Below are 19,517 nucleotides of genomic sequence, written 5' to 3' on the forward strand. Positions count from 1 at the left end.
AATAATTTAAACACTTCAAATTATTCAAAATGAGAGCTTCAACACCAATTCCTATTAGAAGGCACTTAGTGGAAAAGAAATTGAAGATTTGAATAAACCTCCACTTCAGCGTCAGTGGATTTTCATGCTATAATAAACTGGCTGCTAATGAAATTCTTTAGGGCTGAACTGGGAGGTGGGGCTGGAGGGAGCAGACATCAATCAGCTCACTTGAGTTCACTGTTATCTTCCCTAAAAAACAAACAAACAAACAAAAAACAATACTCTGAACCCCTTATAACTCACAGAAAATATTACTTTCGGAGAATTTTTGTTTTAATTCTGTTTTTAAAATTGACTGTTTTGAGTCTTCCCTGTATTTGGAGACTGTACCTCACCAGCCTTTCCAAAAACCTGTTCTTGTTACTGCCCAGCTTCATTTTCTACAACTGAAGACAGAGAGGAAGTGACCTGTGGGCTTTTTCTGCATGATTTGGTCATCTCTTTTTATCTAGGCTAAATGAATAACCAACAAATGATCCACATACATGCAAAATATATACAGAAAAATCATCACCTTGGCAAAGTTCAAAACGTGAAGAAATTGGCAACTGGACAGTCAAAATGTTATGACCATCTCTTAGGTGACTGAATCACATGTTCTTTCAATCTCTCAGCCCGGGGACCAAACTGCAGCCACAGCAGAACTCAGGAGAGCAGCCAAGGGCAAATTTTCTCCACTATTTTCGGTTTGGCCAGTAACTACTGAGCATTTGCACATGAAGAATGATTCAAAGGATAGAGCAGTGGTTCTCAAGGATGTACGGGCAGCATCAGTATCACCTGGAAGCTTGTTGGAAATTCACATGCTAAGGCCCAACCTCAGACCTACTGAATTAGACATTTCCTGGGTAGAATCCAGCAATCTGTGTTCTAACCAGTCCCACAGGTGGTTGTGATGCACACACTGTGGAAAATCACTGGGACAGAAGAGAAAGAAAGTATGTTCCTTACCTTCAAGGAGCATATAATCTGACGAGGGAAAGAACACAAATAACATAAAAGTAATTATAAAGTAAAAATAACTTTGTATAAACTGGTGAAGTTTCTTTGCTTGACCAAACTTTAGTTAGGTTCTTGAACCTTCTATGCCTATCAGTGTACTTCCTTGCAAAATCCAGTTTTAGCAAGAATCCCATCTTCCATATCTGATTGTCCTTGATATTTCATCAGGTTTCTTATCCTCCACCATTCCCCAAGTGGTGTTTATCCACCCTGGCCTGTCTTTAGCAGGAATTCCATTAGGTCAGTTTAGCCAGAATCCCCCCTTATGCTGATGTTTACTCTTACCAATTTTCTATCCACTGCACCCAGCCTGCTCCCTGGCAATAAATTCTCACTTGCCGGTGTTATATCTGGAATTGAGCCCAGTTCTATTTGGAATCGATATGCCCTATTGCAATAGTTCTAAATAAAATCTGCTTTTTACTGCTTTTTACTACTGTCAGTTCTAATGACTTTTGGACAAAATTTATTACATTATGTGTCCAAAATAAATGACAGCAAGTTTCATGACCAAGGAGGGATGAGATTCTGACAGAAAATCTGTAAGATTGATGAAACAGGTAAAAATTGATGGGGATTAAGAATATTTAAAAATTCTGCTTTTACTGCTTCCTGGTTCCTAACCCCAACCCTTCTGTTTTAATGGGCCTGGCATCAGGGCTTTGCAAAGATTTTAGGTAATTCTAATATTCAGGCAAGATTTGGAACTTCTACTTGAGAAGTATCTATAGAGAGATATTCTGAGGCACCCAGGAGGAACTGGGCTTCCCTAGAATGAAGAAAAACACAAAGGCGGGATAAGGAGATTGAATTGTACAAGTTTTGGGGCAAGGATAAGACATTTAAGAGTGATTGAAGGTCTGGTGGTCATGACTCATTGGGCCTAGGCCTCCTCAGCCTCCAGATAGTCTCCTGAACTGGGTTGGTTTCCTTCAAAATGCCTCCAGATCTATTTCCAAGGAAAAGAGTGTCTCACTATGGGAAAACTACATCTGATCTGTTTATCCTAGTGAATGAAAAAGAGGAAGAGAAGACTCACTTGGTCATTGAAGCAAGCGGCCACTTTTCAGTCACCATAATATAATGTGTAGCTGAATGAATGTTCTAGATACAACACTAAGATGTCAGCTGGACAGCCTTGGACAATTCATAATTAATTCCCCTACACTGGTTGACTCTATATGTCAGATACTGGGGACAGGGATCAAGACACCGTCTCTACCCTCACGTCAACAAGAGGTGACTTAAATGTTCTGGGACTTAAATATCTTTATTTGCAAAATGTGTGCTTTGGGAGAACTAGTGTTGGACGTCTGTTCTTGGCTCTAATCGCCTGATTCTATATCTAACCAATGTTTTTAAAAAAATTAATGAAGAGGCTATTAGACTGAGATATCTCAAGCATCAGCAAGCCAAAATCCAACTCAGTCAACTGTCATAACTTAAGAAAACAGCCTTAACAAATCAGAAACCACCAACTACCTCTATCTACAGGCTTTACCAACCAGAAACCACCAACTAAACACTAACTAGATGCTTAACCAATCAGATACCACATACTACCTCTAACTAGAAACTTTACCAATCAGAAACCACAAGCTTAACTAATCAGAAACCACAAACTAAACTCTAACTAATTGCATAACCAAAAACCACCAACTACCTCTAACTAGAGACTTTACCAACCTGAAACCACCAACCAGACTCTAACTAGATGCTTAACCAATCGGAAACCACCAACTTACCTCTAACTAGAGACTTCACCAACCAGAAACTACTAACTAACCTCTAACTAGATGCTTAACCAATCAGAAAACACCTACTACCTCTAACTAGAGACTTCAATCAGAAACCATCAAATATCCTCTAACTAGGGGGTCTCCACTTTAACCAGTCAAATATTTTCTTTGTTTTGCTTCCTTGAACACCCCACTTTTGGTGAAGCCCTAAGTCCTGGCAGTCTTGTGTTACCCGATTCATGAATTGCCGAATGTTCAAACAAACGCTTTAAAATTTTAACGTGCCTAAGTGTATCTTTTAACATCAAAATCTTTTCCTTTAACTGTTAATGGTTAATATCTAAACTCAGGCCTTTATCATGAATTAAAATTAAAACAGAGACATCCGGTTCCTCCCTGCTCTCCCCAAGAGTAAATCGTGGATGGTTAGCTGAGTACTCCACGGCAAACTGCAAACTGTTCTAAAGCAAAAGTGAAAACGCAAAACAACACCATTCAGTACCAGCAGGGGGGTTCTAGCAGAAATACAGCAGCTTTTCAATATACCAAGGTATAGGTGGAACCATAATGAGACATGACTTCACATCCATTAGGATGGCTATTATATTTTAATTTACAAAGAACAAAATATTAAGTGTGACAGGGATGTGAAGACATTCAAAACCATGTGCACTGCTAGCAGGAATGTAAAATAATGCAGCCAGTAGGAAAAACAGTATGGCAGTTCCTCTAATAATGAAACACAGAATTACCATAGATCCAGCAATTCCACTTCTAGATATAAACCCAAAATAACTGAAAACAGGGTCTTGAAGAGATATTTGTACACCCAAATTCATAGCAGCATTATTCACAGTAACCAAGAAATGCAAGTTACCAAAATTAATGGATAAACAAAATTTGATATACAAATACAATAGCATATTCTTCATCCTTAAAATGGAAGGAAATTCTGGTATATGCTACAACATGGATGAACCTTTTAACTCATTATGCTAAGTGAAACCAACCAATCACAAAGTACAAATACATATAATACAAGTATGATTCCATTTATATAAAATAACTAGACTAGTCATATTCATAGTGACAAAAAGTAGAATGGTGGTTGCCAGATCCTGGGGAAAGAAGTAGAGAGTTATTGTTTAATGGAACAGAGCTTCAGTTTTGCCAAGACACAAAGAATTCTGGAGATGGATGGTGGTGACGTTTATTCCATAAAATGAATATATTTAATGCCACTAAACTGCACACTCAAAATGGCTAAAATAGAAGATTTTATGTGATGTATTATCTACCACACACAATTTTAAAAAATACAGGCTGGGGTGTGATATGCACGTGTTGGCTAGCTCATATCAACACCGGTGACTGGTAGAAACTAGGAGTCCCATCTCTGAGGCCAAGTGCAGCTAGCTCCATCACAACAGTTCACATAGGAACAGAGTTAGATTTTTGTTTCCTCCTTCTGTAAAGTGACAACAAAATTGGAGACCTTGCCTTTTAGACATACATCCTGAAATTGTTTTGATTAACCTATGGGATCTGCTTCCAAATAATCTAACAGAATCTAATGAGGATCAAGAGAGTGGAATGAGTAGAGATCCATGGTTCTCAGCTGGGATGATTTGCCTCCCATCCCCCCACAGGACATCTCTGCTTGTCACAACTGGAAGAGGAGGAGGTGGTATGCTACTGGCATCTCTTGGGTAGAGACCAGGGATGCTGCTAAACATCCTGAAAGGAATAGCATATTCTCCCACAACAAAAAATTTTCCAGTCCAAAATTTCAGTAAGTGTCAAAGTTAAGAAACCCTGGAAAAATACAATTGGATGAAACCAGATTGGTCATGAGCTGAAAATTGTTAAAGTTGTGTTTTAGGCTCAAGAAAGTTCGTTCTGTGTGTTATTCTACTTTGATGTATGTTTGAGACTTTCTATAATAAAATTTTCTTTTTTTTAAATTACATAACTCTGGAAAGCAAATCACCGGTCTAAGATGATACAGATTTTAAACCCTGATAACTCCATGCACTTGACACTAAAAAGTCCCCTTCTACACATCAGAGAAATATCTAAATTAGGGAGGTAATACACATAAGTATAGAAACAAACCAAAATAAGAAATGGGATCATATAACTAGGAAAATAACCACCTTTTATGAAAGGATCAAACATCAAATTATAACAAACACAAAAGAAGAAACTCTATCTTCAATAATAATTGAGTTAAGTAACTGTGACCTTCCATCCTGTAACCAGCAACAGAGTGAGTGATTACTAGCAGAGAATCAACTAGAGTCAGACTTCTTGGCTACAAGACCCAGTTCCACCACTTACTAGTCGGAAGAGTTACATAAACTCACTTTGTCTTAGTTCCTAGTCTATATAATGCAGGTAATAATAGTAGTACTTTTTCACAGCATTAAAAGAAGTTAGTAAGTAAGATCAGAATTGTTAATATTGTTCTTATTAATAAATAGGAACCAGTCTAAAGAAGTTAATAAGTAAGATCACTTGAACCAGTATCTGGCACTGATAAGAACTTGCTATTAATATTATTTTATGTCTACTAAATTAAGAAGTGCACAAATTGTGCATGGAATAAATGCAAAAAGTGGCAACTACTGTTGAGCTGTTAAGAACTTGCTTCTGCAGTCTCCTCCCTGCTAGCCTTCTACTAATTCCCTTTCCCACTCAACATCCAGACAGCAGCCGTGGTCTTCTATGCTCTTTCCTCCAAAAGGAGAGGCAATACAGCCTAGAACAAAGAGTCAATCTCTGGGTTTTCCAGCTCCTAAGTAGAGTTCTATAAACCTAAAGCAGAGACAAAGCAGTGGAAAGTCAAAGCAGTTTCCAGAAATTGGAGAAAGATAACTTTTTTCCTTTTCATTCCAAAAGCTTGTTTTCATAAATCAAAAGCAAAGCTGAAGAAAGGAGCACAGTGTTTTTAGCACAATTATGGAGCAAAGAAAGTCTGAGTACTATTTTTCTGCACAAAAGGCAATAAAGAGCTTAGTTGGCAGGCTGAAGAAGGGATGTGCCCAGTTTCAGTGGGGGAAAGAATGGGCACCTAAATATGTGGGTGGAAGGATATGTGCAAAGGCACTGAGACCATAGAAACTAATGGGATCCCACAAGAAGTCTGGAACAATGACAATATACTGGTCAAAGAGACTGTTGCCTAGTTTCTCAGAGTGCAGCTAAGAGAGGTGGGCAGCCCTGCAGGAAAAAGTTGTTTCCAGGAGGATGAGTGAATGTCAAGATGCACAGACCCAAGGCACCTCGCAGCCTCTCTCCTAGGCTCTGGAAGAGCAGACAAGAAAGATGAGAGCTGGCAGACCCGTGAAGTTCTTCCCGCTGGACTGAGAATTCAACTGTGAACCAGCCACCTGGAGCCATGGAAGGCGCTGCAGAGAGCAGCAGAAAGAGCCAATGCCAAGACCACAAGGATGTGCACCACCTGAGCAGAGACCAGCGAGACCCCAATGGCAGGACCAGGTGCCCTCACCAAAGGCCAGGAAGGTCTATAAACTCCTTAGGACTTAACCGTTCCCAGGTGAAAAGGTGCACAACACCTGAAGGCAACCAGCCTTACACTGGAAATGAGCTGCCTAAAATTGACGATGTAGCTTGAAAGCTACATTAAGTTAAGGAGAAATGAAAAAGTTACATTGTTGGTATACTGTGTCTGTGGTTATAAATTTTAAGCCCACTATTATTGCCACTGCTGGAAGTATACAGAAAAATTCTGTATGGAAAATATTCACCTCAGCATTATCTCTAGTAGCAAAAAAAAAAAAAAAAAAGGAATTTTTAAGTTCAACAATTAGTAAAGACACTGGTGATAACATGAAACAACTAAGGGATATGCCTGCATCACCATACTTTTTTGAAGAAATATGGTAATGTTTTCCATGAGTCACAATTTTTGACTGATTCTTGGAAATTTGTTCATTTGGTGATATAAAGTAAAATGCTCAATAAATTTTGAGGCATTATTTACCAGACAAAATGAAGTAAAAGCAACCTAAATAGAAGATAATACAGGACTAGTAATAAATGGTAAACTCACTTGATAGAATAGTATGCCATAATTTTAAATGGTTATTATAGGCTGGATGCAGTGACTCACACCTGTAATACCAGTGCTTTGGGAGACAAAAATGGGAGGATTACTTGAGGCCAGGAGTTTGAGACCAACCTGGGCAACATAGTAAGACTCCATCCCTACAAAAGATAAAAAACTTAAAAATTAGCCAAGTGTGGGGGTACATACCTGTAGTCTCAGCTACTCAGGAGGTTGAGGGAGGATCCCTTGAGCTCAGAAGAACAAGGTTGCAGTGAGTCATGATGGTACCACTACACTCCAGCCTGGGTGACAGAGCAAGACCCTGTCTCTTAAAAAAAGGGAGGAGGGGGGGAGTTTACAAAGTATTGCAATAAAATGAAAAGCATGTGCTGTAATTAATGAAAGGGGGAACATAAAATTTTATATATATTTACAACTATGTTTAAAAATAGTGAAATATAGAAAATGGCAACGATAATATGTAAAATTGACTATGACTATTATATCAGGAATCTAGGGAAATATTTGTAAATAATTTTTGTAACTTGGAAGTGCAAAATTACATGTAGAATTTCCCAGACACTCACGACACATACATACTCACATTCCATACACACAATTGGGATACTCTAAGAAAATCATAATGCTTAGGGCTAGCATTTTTTAAAATCTTTATTTAATTCTAATTTATCTTCAATGTTGCAGTTACTACTACAAATAAAGTTTAGGGAGGAGTTGAATATAAATGGAAGAATTCAATCTGTAAAAAATCTCATCTTAAAGAAAAACACACTTTTTATAGGCAGCAAAATGTCAAGAGTAACAATGTGGGTGACCAAAGAGAATGAAAATATGGACCATGATTACTGACATAAAAACAGACACTGACCAGTAAAATAGGATAGACAGTGTGTAAAAAAAATGCAAGGTAGCCGGGCTCGGTGGCTCAGCCTGTAATCCCGCGCCTTTGGGAGCCTGCGGGTTCGAGACCCGCCTGGGCAGGTGAGACCTCATCTCTACAATAAATAATAATAAAAAAAAATTAGCCGGGCGTGGTAGTGCACGCCTGTAGTTCCAGCTACTTGGAAGGCTGAGGCGGAAGGATCGCGGGAGCCCAGCAGGTTGAGGCTGCGGTGGCCGGGAGCGGCCACTGCACTCCAGTCTGGGCGGCAGAGTGAGACTTTGCATTTCTTTGATGATTAGAGATGTTGAGCATTTTTCATATATCTATTTGGCACCTTTGTTGAAAATCCACACATCTATGACCATTGATTGTCAACAAAGGTGCCAAAAACACTCAATGGGAAAAGGAGAGACTCTTCAAAAAATGGCGTTGAGAAAACTGGATAACCACACAAAGAAGAATGAAAATGAATGCTTATCTCACCCCTTATACAAGAATCAATTCAAAATGGTTTAAAGACTTAAACATAAGACCTGAAACTTAAGCCTGCTAGAAGAAAACATGAGGAAAAACAACATGACTTTGGTCTGGGTAGTCATTTCTTGGCTATGACCCCAAAAGCACAAGCAACAAAAACAAAAACAGACAAATGAAATTGCATCAAACTACAAAGCTTCTGCATAAAAAAGGAAACAATTAACTTAGTGAAGAAACAATCCATAGATTGGGAGAAAGTATATGCAAGTCACACATCAGATAAGGGGTTAATATTCAAAATATACAACTCAATTAATTAATAATAAGATTAGACCTTTCTCAAAAGAAGACCAAATGGCCAATAGATGTATGAAAAATTGTTCAACATCTCTAATCATCAAAAAAATGCAAATTAAAACCACAGTCATGTATCACCTTGCATCTGTTAGATCTGCTATTACCAAAAAGATGAAAGATAACAAGTTTTAGCAAGGATATTGAGGAAAAAGGGAACATTTATACACTGTTCATGGGAATATAGATTAGTACAGCCATTTAGTCTCACTCTGTCACCCAGGCTGGAGTGCAGTGGCACAATCACGGCTCACCGCAGCCTCCACCTCCCGAGCTCAGGTGATCCTTCTACTTCAGTCTTCTGAGTAGCTGGGATTACAGGCATGTGCCATCAAGCCCAACTAATTGTCTTTATGTTTTGTAGAGACAAGCTCTTGCTACATTGCCCAGACTGGTCACAAACTCCTGGGCTCAATTGATCCTCCCTCCTCAGCCTCCCAAAGTGCTGGGATTACAGGCATATGCCACCACATCCAGCTGGTACGGTCATTTTAGAAAACAGTATGGAAGTTCCTCAAAAAACTAAAAGTAAAATGACCATATAATTCTGCAAACCCACTTTTGGGTATACACCCAAAGGAATTGAAATCAGTATGTTGAAGAGATATCTGCACTCCCATGGTTCACTGTGCCATTGTTCACAACAGCCAAGATATGGAAGCAACCTAAGTGCCATCATCAACAGATGAATGGATTTTTAAATGTAGTCAATATACACAATGGAATACTATTCAGTCTTAAGAAATCGGGAAATTTTGTCATTTACAACGTAGATAAACCAAAAGGTTTTAAGTGAAATAAACCAGGCACAGAGAGACAAACACCATATGATCTTTCTCATTGTGGAATCTAAAAGAATCAAACTCCTAATAGAAGTATAGAGTGGAACAGTAGTTACCAGCTTCTGGAGGTAGAGGGGGATGGAGAGGAATGGAGGAGGGTAGACAGGGAAAGAAGAGATATTGGTCAGTAGGTATAGAGTTACAGGTAGATGGGAGGACCAAGTTACGGTGATCTATTGCAGAGCACAGTGACTACAGTCAATAAAAATGTATTGAATGTTTCAAAATAGCTAAAAGAGGATTTTTAAATGTTCCCAACACAAAAAAATGACTAATGTTTGTGGTGATAGATAATGCTACTTAGCCTAATTTGATCACCCCACAATACATATATGTATTGAAAAATCACATTGTACCCTATACATATATATTATTATGATTTGTCAATTACAACAAAACTTGCAAAAACATGTACCATGATGTTCTCTAATATACCTTTCACATTTAAAAGGAACATGCACAAAGTTTACTTTTCTACTGACCCACTCTTTCCAGAGTAGCAAAGAAAACTGCACTTTCCTTCATGATATCCAACAATATGCTCTCCAGAATTCAAGTATTGTGGGCTCTTATGCATAAGGAAACAGTGAGCACAGCTGTTTTGATCAGACTCCTAAACACAAGCAACACTGACATAACTCAGATTCAGCAAAAGCTCAATTTCCACAGCTCTTGCAAGATTTCAAAGACACTGCAAGGAAATAAAACACATGCCCAAGTGTTTGACTTCTTATTTCACCAAACCACAATCAAACTGTGCTGCAGTTTTCAAATGCAACTCTTCAATTTTTCTACTCTAATATACTGTGAGAAAGGCATTTCTGTTCCATAACTTCATATTCTTCCAACAAAAAAAGAACTTTGCCAGAAGCCAGAGACTCTGCCTTCCTCCTAATGAAGAGTTGCAAACAGGCTATTTTTAAACAAATAGCAACTATTAACAACCCAAAATTATTTCCCCTACTACAGTGGTGTACCATGGCTCACCAAGGAGGAGCAGACAACTGTCCAGGCCTGGAATGTTTTTCTCAGCAACATTGCCTTATATGCACCAAGACAAAACCAATCTAATTAAACAATTCCTTATTTAAAGGCAAGGCAAGTCATTCTTCCACCACAAACAGTACTCTTTTGCATTGCCCCCCAACAAATAAATGTGGCTGAGGAAGAGTACTAAAAATGCTATTTCCTCCTGTACAGCAGAACAAAAAGTGTTTGTACCACACTCTGTAGTTACTTTTCCCTTTCAAAGGGATCCTTGTTATACTTTCATTCCACACTCCTTGGAAGGTCAGCAAGAAATATTTTTTTAAATTTCTAATGAGCCCTTTTTTTCCCAAGCTTGTGGATAGGCAAATATTATTTAAGATTGGTCATCAATGTGCATATTTTATAACCAAACAAACCTCTAATTGATATTTTGTCTCATCATAACAATAAATGCCATTTATTGAGTGCCTGCCATGTGTCAGCACAGTGACAAACTGCAATGATAAATTACTCCATTGAAGTCTTACAACAGCCTTATGAAGTAGCTCACTCCCGCTTCACATAGGAGGAAATGAAGAACAAAGCAGTGGAGCACGATGGCACATGTCCCGAAGCTGAACAGCGGTAGAGCTGGGGTTTAATGCCTGAGTTCTTACCCCTTATGTTGTCCTGTTTCACCTCAACTCCCAACATTCCCTCTAGAAATACTGTCACTCAGGGGAATTCAGTAGCTGTCTGTATTAATTTTCAGGGCTGTCATAACAAAGTACCACAGACTAGGGGACATAAAAGAAATGTATTGTCTCACAATTCTGAGATCAATGTGCCAACAAGGTTGGTTTCTCCTGAGGCCTCTGTCCTTGGCTTGTCGACGGCTGCCGTCTGTGTCTTCATATGGGCTTTCCTTTGTGTGTGTGTCCTAATATTCTCTTCTTATAAAGATTTCAATCACATTGTATCAGGTCTCATCATTATGACCTCATTTTAACTTCATTACCTCTTTAAAAGTCCTGTCTCCAAATACAGTCACATTTTTGAGGTACTGTTGCTGGGCAGGGAGAAAGGTTAGACTCAATTCTAGAAGAATATGGTTCAGCCCACAATACTGCCCAATAAAAATCGTCTACTCAAATACATGGAATGAAACAGATTTCATTTTCTTTGCTTCTATAGGTAGAAAGTAGGTAAGACCCAAACCAAAGGTCATGTGGAAGGCTGTAAGCCTCAGAGCCTCCTACCCACCTGGAGGTGCCTCAGTCACTGCAAACAGCACTACAGAGGAGCATCCAAGCTCCTATATCAGTTAAAGCTTGTTAGTCTATAATAGGCTTATATATGTTGAGCAAGTTCATTATTCTTTGGCCTTTGTTTTAAACATACAAGTTTTGAAGTAATAACAGCATTTCTGCATGCTTCACAACTATCATCTCATTTATTCTTCTCAACAACCCTCAACGTACTACTGAGGAAACTCAAACAAAGTCAATGGCCCTAAAACACTCAGCTGTAGAGAAGACCCATTAGTAACTTAGGTGCATAGTCTGATTGCAGCTGCCTCTCAAGATCTCAAATTGTGTAGGAAGAGATTTAAATCTAGCTGCTAAGCCTTCCAACAACTGTTCCTTGAGGCTTATATAAACTCTTTCTCTCTCTGGAGTTTGTAAACTCACATACCAAGCTTCCTTCACTAGTTCAGAGTAAGTCCTCCAGTTCCTCTAGAATGAGTTAATCCCTCTCTTAATGCTCAGAGAAAGAATCCTTATACACTTGGCTACAGTTTAAATTGAACAGGAAGACCTTTGGCTTATGTTTGTTCTGCAAATATCATGCCACTTGGATTAGTTATGATTCAGAAAGAAACTCTAAAAAGTGACTCCAATGAATATAAGGGGGGAAACAATTATACTGTCTCTTAAGGCATGGCAAGGAAAAACCTTGAAATATGTAGGTGATATCTTTTGGGAACCCACCTCCAGTTTGCCCCCCACACTATAAAGCATATCTTTATAACTCTTGGCCCAGTAGGATGGAAGACTGAATAGAATTCAGGACCATTTAGGAGTCCTGAAAAACCCTGTCCACAAACATGCTACCCTGGAAATAAAATATCCCCATTAGAGTTAATTCCATTGTTAACTGATTAAAAACATTCATAATAACAAAAACAGTAGTAACAGTACTCATGATAGCATTTACAGTGCTGACTACCTGCCAAAAACTGTTCTAAGTCCTTTGCCTCTATAGCTCTTTATCTTCACAACTCTTTGAGGTTATTTGAGGCATTCATCTTAAAGTTAAGAAAATTAAGTTACAGAGAGGTTAAGCATTTCACTCGGAAATCATATACCTCGTCAGTGGCAACACCAGAATTTAAACTCAAGGAGCCTGGGTCCTGAGTCCATCTGCTTAGTCTTGACGCTATGGTTCATCTAACTTAACTTCATCACATAATTCCAATATCTCCCTTTCCAAATGAGGAAATTGGAACCCAGAGATACTAAGTGACCTGGGCTGGGTCACACAGTCTCTGAACATCAGAGTTGGGACAAGAACCCAGGTGTCCTGACTGTGGTCCAACAAGTCTTTCGAAAGGTTCCCCACCAGTCTTACACATGGGATGGAAGTTAAACAAGGTACAGGGAGCCAGTGGGGCCCATCTAGGAATAAGAACCTGAGAGAAGAATCCTAGGCCCCCAGAGAGAGTAAAATGTTCACACTATTGAAGGGATCACTACTGAATGAGCAGGTGGAATGTTGGGGGATGACTTTATAATCTTGACCAGGGGCTGGGATGTCAAGTTTTATAACAGATAGAGATCATCACCAGTAGCAGTGTATGCTGTATCAATATATACGTACAAGGGGGAACCCCAAAAAATCCAGAATTATTTTTTAGAGAGCGGACCCCTTGTAGTACAGGCTACTCTCACTAGGTAAGTGTTCTAGGAACCCATCAGCATCACTGTACCAGTTAGCATAGTTAGAGATCTGCATTTGACATCAGTGAATTTTGGGGGAGAGTCTTTCAATGTGTATGCCCATTTCATGATGGGCGATTTATGAGGACACCTGCCCACACTGCACTGAGTGCTCAGCAGTTTTTGACCAAAAATGGCATGACCTCTGTGCCCCACTCTCCTTATTCACCTGATCTTGCCCCAAGTGACTTTTTCTTTGTTTCCCTGATGAAGGGAAATGTTTTGCTGATGTGGAAGAGGAGAAACAAAAAAACGGCAGAAGTACTAAAAGGTATCAAAATTGACAAGTTCAAAAATTGTTTTGAGTGAAAAAAGCGTTCCAATAGGTGTATTGCATCAAATGGAGACTGCTTTGAAGGTGACTGAAGTTTAAACATGTAAAGAATACACTATTTTTAATAAATTCCAGTTTTCTTGAATCCCCCTTGTATACTTAATAAAGGTGTATATACATTATGCATGCATAAGATATACATATAATATATTTTATATATATATATATATATATATATAATGTGTGTACATAAATATATATATATCCTGAAGATTTTCATGTCACCCAGGTCCAAGCTGGGCCTGGAGTAGACTTCTTTCATCTGGTTCTGCAGTGAAAAGTAGCCTCAGACACCACCACTTACAAAGTTACATGAGATAACAACGTCTACTCCATAAGACTGTAGTGGGCACTAGATAGAATGTCAAAGTACTTTGCAAATTATAAAACTCTACAAGTATTAGGTTAACAACAAACTGTAAAGCAGCTAACTAACAGGACCACTCTAAAACAGGCTCTCAACATTGAACGATGGAATCAGCCAAGGAGCTATTAAAAGAAAAAAAAGACTAGGGCAACCCCCTCAGGTCCCCTCCCACTCTGGGAGCTTTTCTGCCCTCCCAATGAATCCTGCTTTCAAAAAAAACCCCAACAAACTAAATAAGAAAATGACTGATGTTAGGGCCCCAGTCCAGATCAAAAATTGGAGGAGACAGCAGGCATCTTTCTAAAATTTTTTGTAATGTTCCCAGATGATTTTACTATGAAGCCAGGGCTGGAATCCATAGCTTCAACTTATCGTATAGCCAACTGGGAAGAAAGAGGCAGTTTGGTGAGTATGTGTTAGAGTACAGGCGGTTCCTGACTTACGATGATTTGATTTAATTTTTCACCTTTACAATGGTGTGAAAGCGATATGCACTCAGTAGAAACCATACTTTAAGTATCCACACAACCATTCTGCTTTTTACTTTCAATATAGTATTCAATAAATTACATGAGATAGTCAACACTCTACTATAAAATAGGTTTCTGATAGATGATTTTGCCCAACTGTAGGCGAAGTTTTGCCCAAATGTACTGTTCTGAGCATTTTTAAGGCAAGTTAGGCTAAGCTGTAGTATTCAGGACGTTAGGCATAGTAAATGCATTTTTGACTTATGATATTTTCAACTTATGATGAGTTTAGCAGGATGTAACCCCATCATAAGTAGAGGAGGATCTGTAAGTAAAGATTTTTAATCAGGCATAAAATTACACAAGAGAATCTTAGAATATTATAGCAATTATCTGGTCCAAGCCAGATAATTTTGTGGGTAAGGAAATCGGTCTATAGAGGAAAAAGATTACTTATGGCCAGAGTCTCCTGACTCCATAAGCAGAACTGATTCAACTTTATAAACAGATTTAAAACTACATGTCCAATGTGAACTATGACATCTTTATTGATTGATACTTTTTGAAGGGATAATCTACACATGCTGGCTGACAGACTGTGACTGCATCCTGGCAAATGCTCCCCCTCCTTCCTCTCTACCAGCCCTGCTTCGTGAACTGGCCAAGGACTATGAGACGTGTTTAGCACATTGGGTACCTAACTTTTCACAGAAGGTTTAAAAATGAAAATCAACTGGGTCATTACAGGAACTTAAGGTCCTTCTTTCAGGCATTTAGTAAAACTACAGCTAAGTGAAGTCAATTAAAAGAAGCCATAGAGTTTATTTTTTCATCTAATTTCATTTTATTATAAAATAAATAAGTGTTCATTTAACAAATTGAATAATGCTGAGATGTACGAGGGATGATCTCCAAAAAACTGGAATTCCTCTTTGGAGGGCAGGCCCCCTGTAGTACAGGTTTTCCTGGCTAGGTAAGTGTTCTACAAACCCATCAACATCAGTGTACCAGCTAGCATTGTTGTGAGATCTGCATTTGGCTTCAGTGAATTTTTTTAGAGATTCTTTTAGTGCATTTGTCCATTTCATGATGGGTGATTTCTGGCCGCTCTGCCTGCACTGCACTGAGTGTTTAGCAGTTTTTCACCAAAAATGGTATGACCCTTGTGTCCCACCCTCCCTATTCTCCCCATCTCACCCTGAGTGACATTTTTTGTTTGTTGGTTTTCACAGATGAAAAAAGTCCTCAAAGGGAAAAAAAAACAGCAGAAGTACTAAAAGGCATCAAAATTGATTAGCTTAAAAACTGTTTTGAGCAGTGGAAAAAGCATCTTGATAAGTGTACTGCATCAAACTTTGCAGATGACTGAAGTTTAAACATGTAAGAATACGTACACAAATTTTTATAAATTCTGGGGTTTTGGGGGTCCCCCTCATACATTAAAAAATCTCAAAGTCCCCTCATATTCCCAACCCTCTGCACCCACGATCCATCTTCCTCCTTTGCAGATCAGAGCATATACTTTAAGACTTTCTTTTATGTTTATTTAAAAAATCCAAAAATAAACACACACACATTGGTATCTCCTTTAGTTTAATATAACATGGCATAAAAACTATCCTGTACCTTGATTTTTCATTCAGAGAAAGAGGGATATCTTTCTAAGTCAACTAACATAGAGCTAACTTGTACTTTTTAAAGCTGCATGATATTCCGTAGAATGGGGAGTGTGGTGAACGTTCCCCCTACTCCTTAAGTTTTCATAGAGAGGGCAATTTCCACTCCATTCCCTAGAAAGGAAAATAAGGATAGAACATTTCCACTCTCTCTCTATGCAGACCTACTCACTTCCTCCTCCCCAGGAAAGGAAGGAATGACTTAACCACTGCTGAACTTGAGAGGAGGCACTGAGCAGGCTTTTTGGGGACTCCTCTCTTTGGGAACCAGCCTGCCTTTAGACAAGGGCATTCTCTGCCCTATGTTTCCTGCACAGAGTTGTTGCATAGAGTGTTGTCCTGACGCCAAGAGTCTCGTGGTGTTTGCTCAGCAGCACAGGTAATTAGTGAATAAGTCAGTTTCATTCAAGGGTAAAGAGAAAGGAACCCATTGTGATCAAGCAGCTTTATCATTAATAAAGATAAAATAAAGATAACATTTTGATCTCCCTCTGTCTCTTGGGTCTTATTTCCAAATTGGTTCCATATCTAGGTGGGAAAGCAAAGAGTATTGTTTATTAGTTCCCAAAACTCCAATATTATGGATGGAATACAATTTACTCAAAGATTCTACAACTTCCTAGTTGTTTCCAGTCTTTTGCTATTATAAACAATACTGGGAAAAAAATCCTTGTACTTACAACATCAGATACTGGTGAATTTATGTCTATAAGATTGACTCCTGGCTCAAATTATATATTTATTTAAAATCTTAAGAAATAGTGACAGATTATATTCCCCAAAAGTTGAAGCAATTTTTTTCTCCCCACAATTCACAGTACTTCACTCTTGCCAGCCCTGGGGATTATGAATCTGTTAAATGTTTTCAATTAGATGATGAAAAACTGGTATTGTATTAATTTTTATTTTCATTTTCCTTACTACTGGCTGAGCACATTTTCATTTGTTATTGGCCTTGCCCAATGAGTTTGTTAGAAACGAACTCACATTTTCAAGTATTTCCTATAAAACTGGGGAGTCACTCAGGTGAATTAAATGCACAGATTTCAATCAATAGTAATTGAGAGTTGGTATAGAGTTAGGAGCAAAAGCTGTGAAGTCAGACTGCTTGAGATAAAATCCTTCCCTACACCCCTAGTTGTATGACCTTAGTCAAGTTATTTAGTCTGTGTCTTTATTTAGCCAATGCTTTAGCTGTGTTGTTATTTAGCCAACGCTTCTTCTATAAAATGGGAATAACTCATAGAATTAAGTGAGTTAATACATGTCAAGTGATAACACAGTGTCTGTCACAGCATTAAATGTACAGTGCATGCTAAATATTATTATTATCTCTTTTGTTCCATCAAATTGTTTACCCAACAGAGTAACAAGGAGAAAAGCTCTGAGGCACTAACTAGAGTTGACCAATGTCCCCATACATCCAATAGAAGGCATATTAATGACGAAAAGACCTCCCCAGAATTAGGGTGGACTACTAAGCTCCTATATAGTCAAAAAACTGATGTGCCCAAAATGTAAAAATGCAATTAGCACATCTTCTTTCCCAATGAGATCTGGGTTTACAATTGCGCTTAAATGGATCACATTCATTACTCACTTTTAAATCTCCTCATTATTTATTTAAAAATTCTTAGACATACACATTTGAAATAGTAAAATTAATGAAAAACATAAGCCCAGCCAGCATGGATCAATTATGCTATGATACAATATGTCTTCTTTCATATAACTAGGTTCTCTCTCTCTCTCTCTCTCTCTCTCTTTTCACATGCACACAGCTACACACGCATACTATACACATGATATTTGGTTGTTTCATATCACTAAAGAGACAGTAAGTACAACAATCACCAGGGTTTTCCCAGTGGGTAAAATGAAGAGGTTAAATAAAGAGAGAGCAGGAAACATAGTCCCAAATCATGTCTTTTCCCAACAACCTATGCTGTCTTCTAAACAAAAGAACAGTAAGTACAACAATCACCAGGGTTTTCCCAGTGGGTAAAATGAAGAGGTTAATTAAAGAGAGAGCAGGAAACATAGTCCCAAATCGTCTTTTCCCAACAACCTCTGCTATCTTCTAAACAAAAGAACCTGACTAGAACAGTTTTTTGTTTTTTTTCCCTTGAGGACTTAGGTAAGAACTTTATCACTCCAAAGAAAGTGACTTCCACAGTCATATATACTCTCCTATTGCCAATAATACTACTTGCTGTTTAAGACGCTGCCATGAATGAGTTCTTCAGGGACAACGGAAAATGCAGAATCAGGGCTATATAAGTCATATTTTCTTATGCAACACCCCAGGGTGTGACCAATTATCTCAGAGTATGTTGTGAAATTCTCAAAAGTCTCAAAACAAAATTCATTTTAATTTGTTTTCATTTGAAAATAAAACACATTGCCATCTAGCTTTTACAAAACAGTAATCTTGTGGAGCCAGCTGGGATACAGCACAAATGTCACAACTTCAAAAGTAGAGGGGTCTGAGGCCTAGTAGCCATTGTGCAACGTGGGGCTGACAAAATAGAAATATCTGTGACTCTGCGTGATCCCTAGGAACTGAGCTATTTTGAGCCCCTATTATGTAATCATCTTCTCCAAAATATGTGTGTATATTAAAAATGAAACTATGATGTGGACCAAGAGTCAAAGTAACTACACACCCCTGGTTTTAAAAAGTCTTACCCTACTCAACAGCAAGCTAGAAAATGATTTTCTTTTTTTTTTTTTCAGTTGGAGTCTCACTCAGTCGCCTACACTGGAGTGCAGTGGCCGCTCCCGGCCACTGCAGCCTCGACCTGCTGGACTCTGGTGATCCTTCCATCTCAGCTTTCCAAGTAGCTGGAACTACAGGCACGCGTGACCACGCCCGGCTAATTTTTTGATTTATTGTATAGATGAGGTCTTGCCAAGTTGCCCAGGCGGGTCTCGAACCCGCCGGCTCAGGCAATTCACTCACCTCAGCCTTCCAAAGCGCAGGATTACAGGTTGAGCCACCGAGCCCGGCCTAGACAATAATTTTCAAAGGTGGGAAACAAGTTACCAATTATAGATTTTAAAAAGTTGAAGAGTAAACGAGTATTTCTTTGGTGCCTATGCTCCCACCTTTCCACATCTCTATCGAGTCACAGAAGAAAAGGAGGGAGAGGGATTTGTATTTTTTAAATGGAGTCCCAAAGAATCTCTAAAGTCACACACTATCTTTAACCTCTACTCCATGCCATAAACTGCAGCATATCCCTAACATGCCACAACTGCTCAGGCCAA

General features: G+C 38.6%; 1 protein-coding gene across 1 annotated transcript in view; it reads right to left on the reverse strand.

Moving 5' to 3' along the window:
* Nucleotides 1–19,517, reverse strand: part of LOC103274096 (lysophospholipid acyltransferase 1) — an 82,825-nt gene that overhangs the window by 25,625 nt on the left and 37,683 nt on the right. The window lies entirely within an intron of this gene.

The sequence above is a fragment of the Carlito syrichta genome, unplaced genomic scaffold (assembly GCF_000164805.1).
Source record: "Carlito syrichta isolate Samal-C Ts95f unplaced genomic scaffold, Tarsius_syrichta-2.0.1 Scaffold314373, whole genome shotgun sequence".
NCBI classification, from domain to species: domain Eukaryota; kingdom Metazoa; phylum Chordata; class Mammalia; order Primates; family Tarsiidae; genus Carlito; species Carlito syrichta.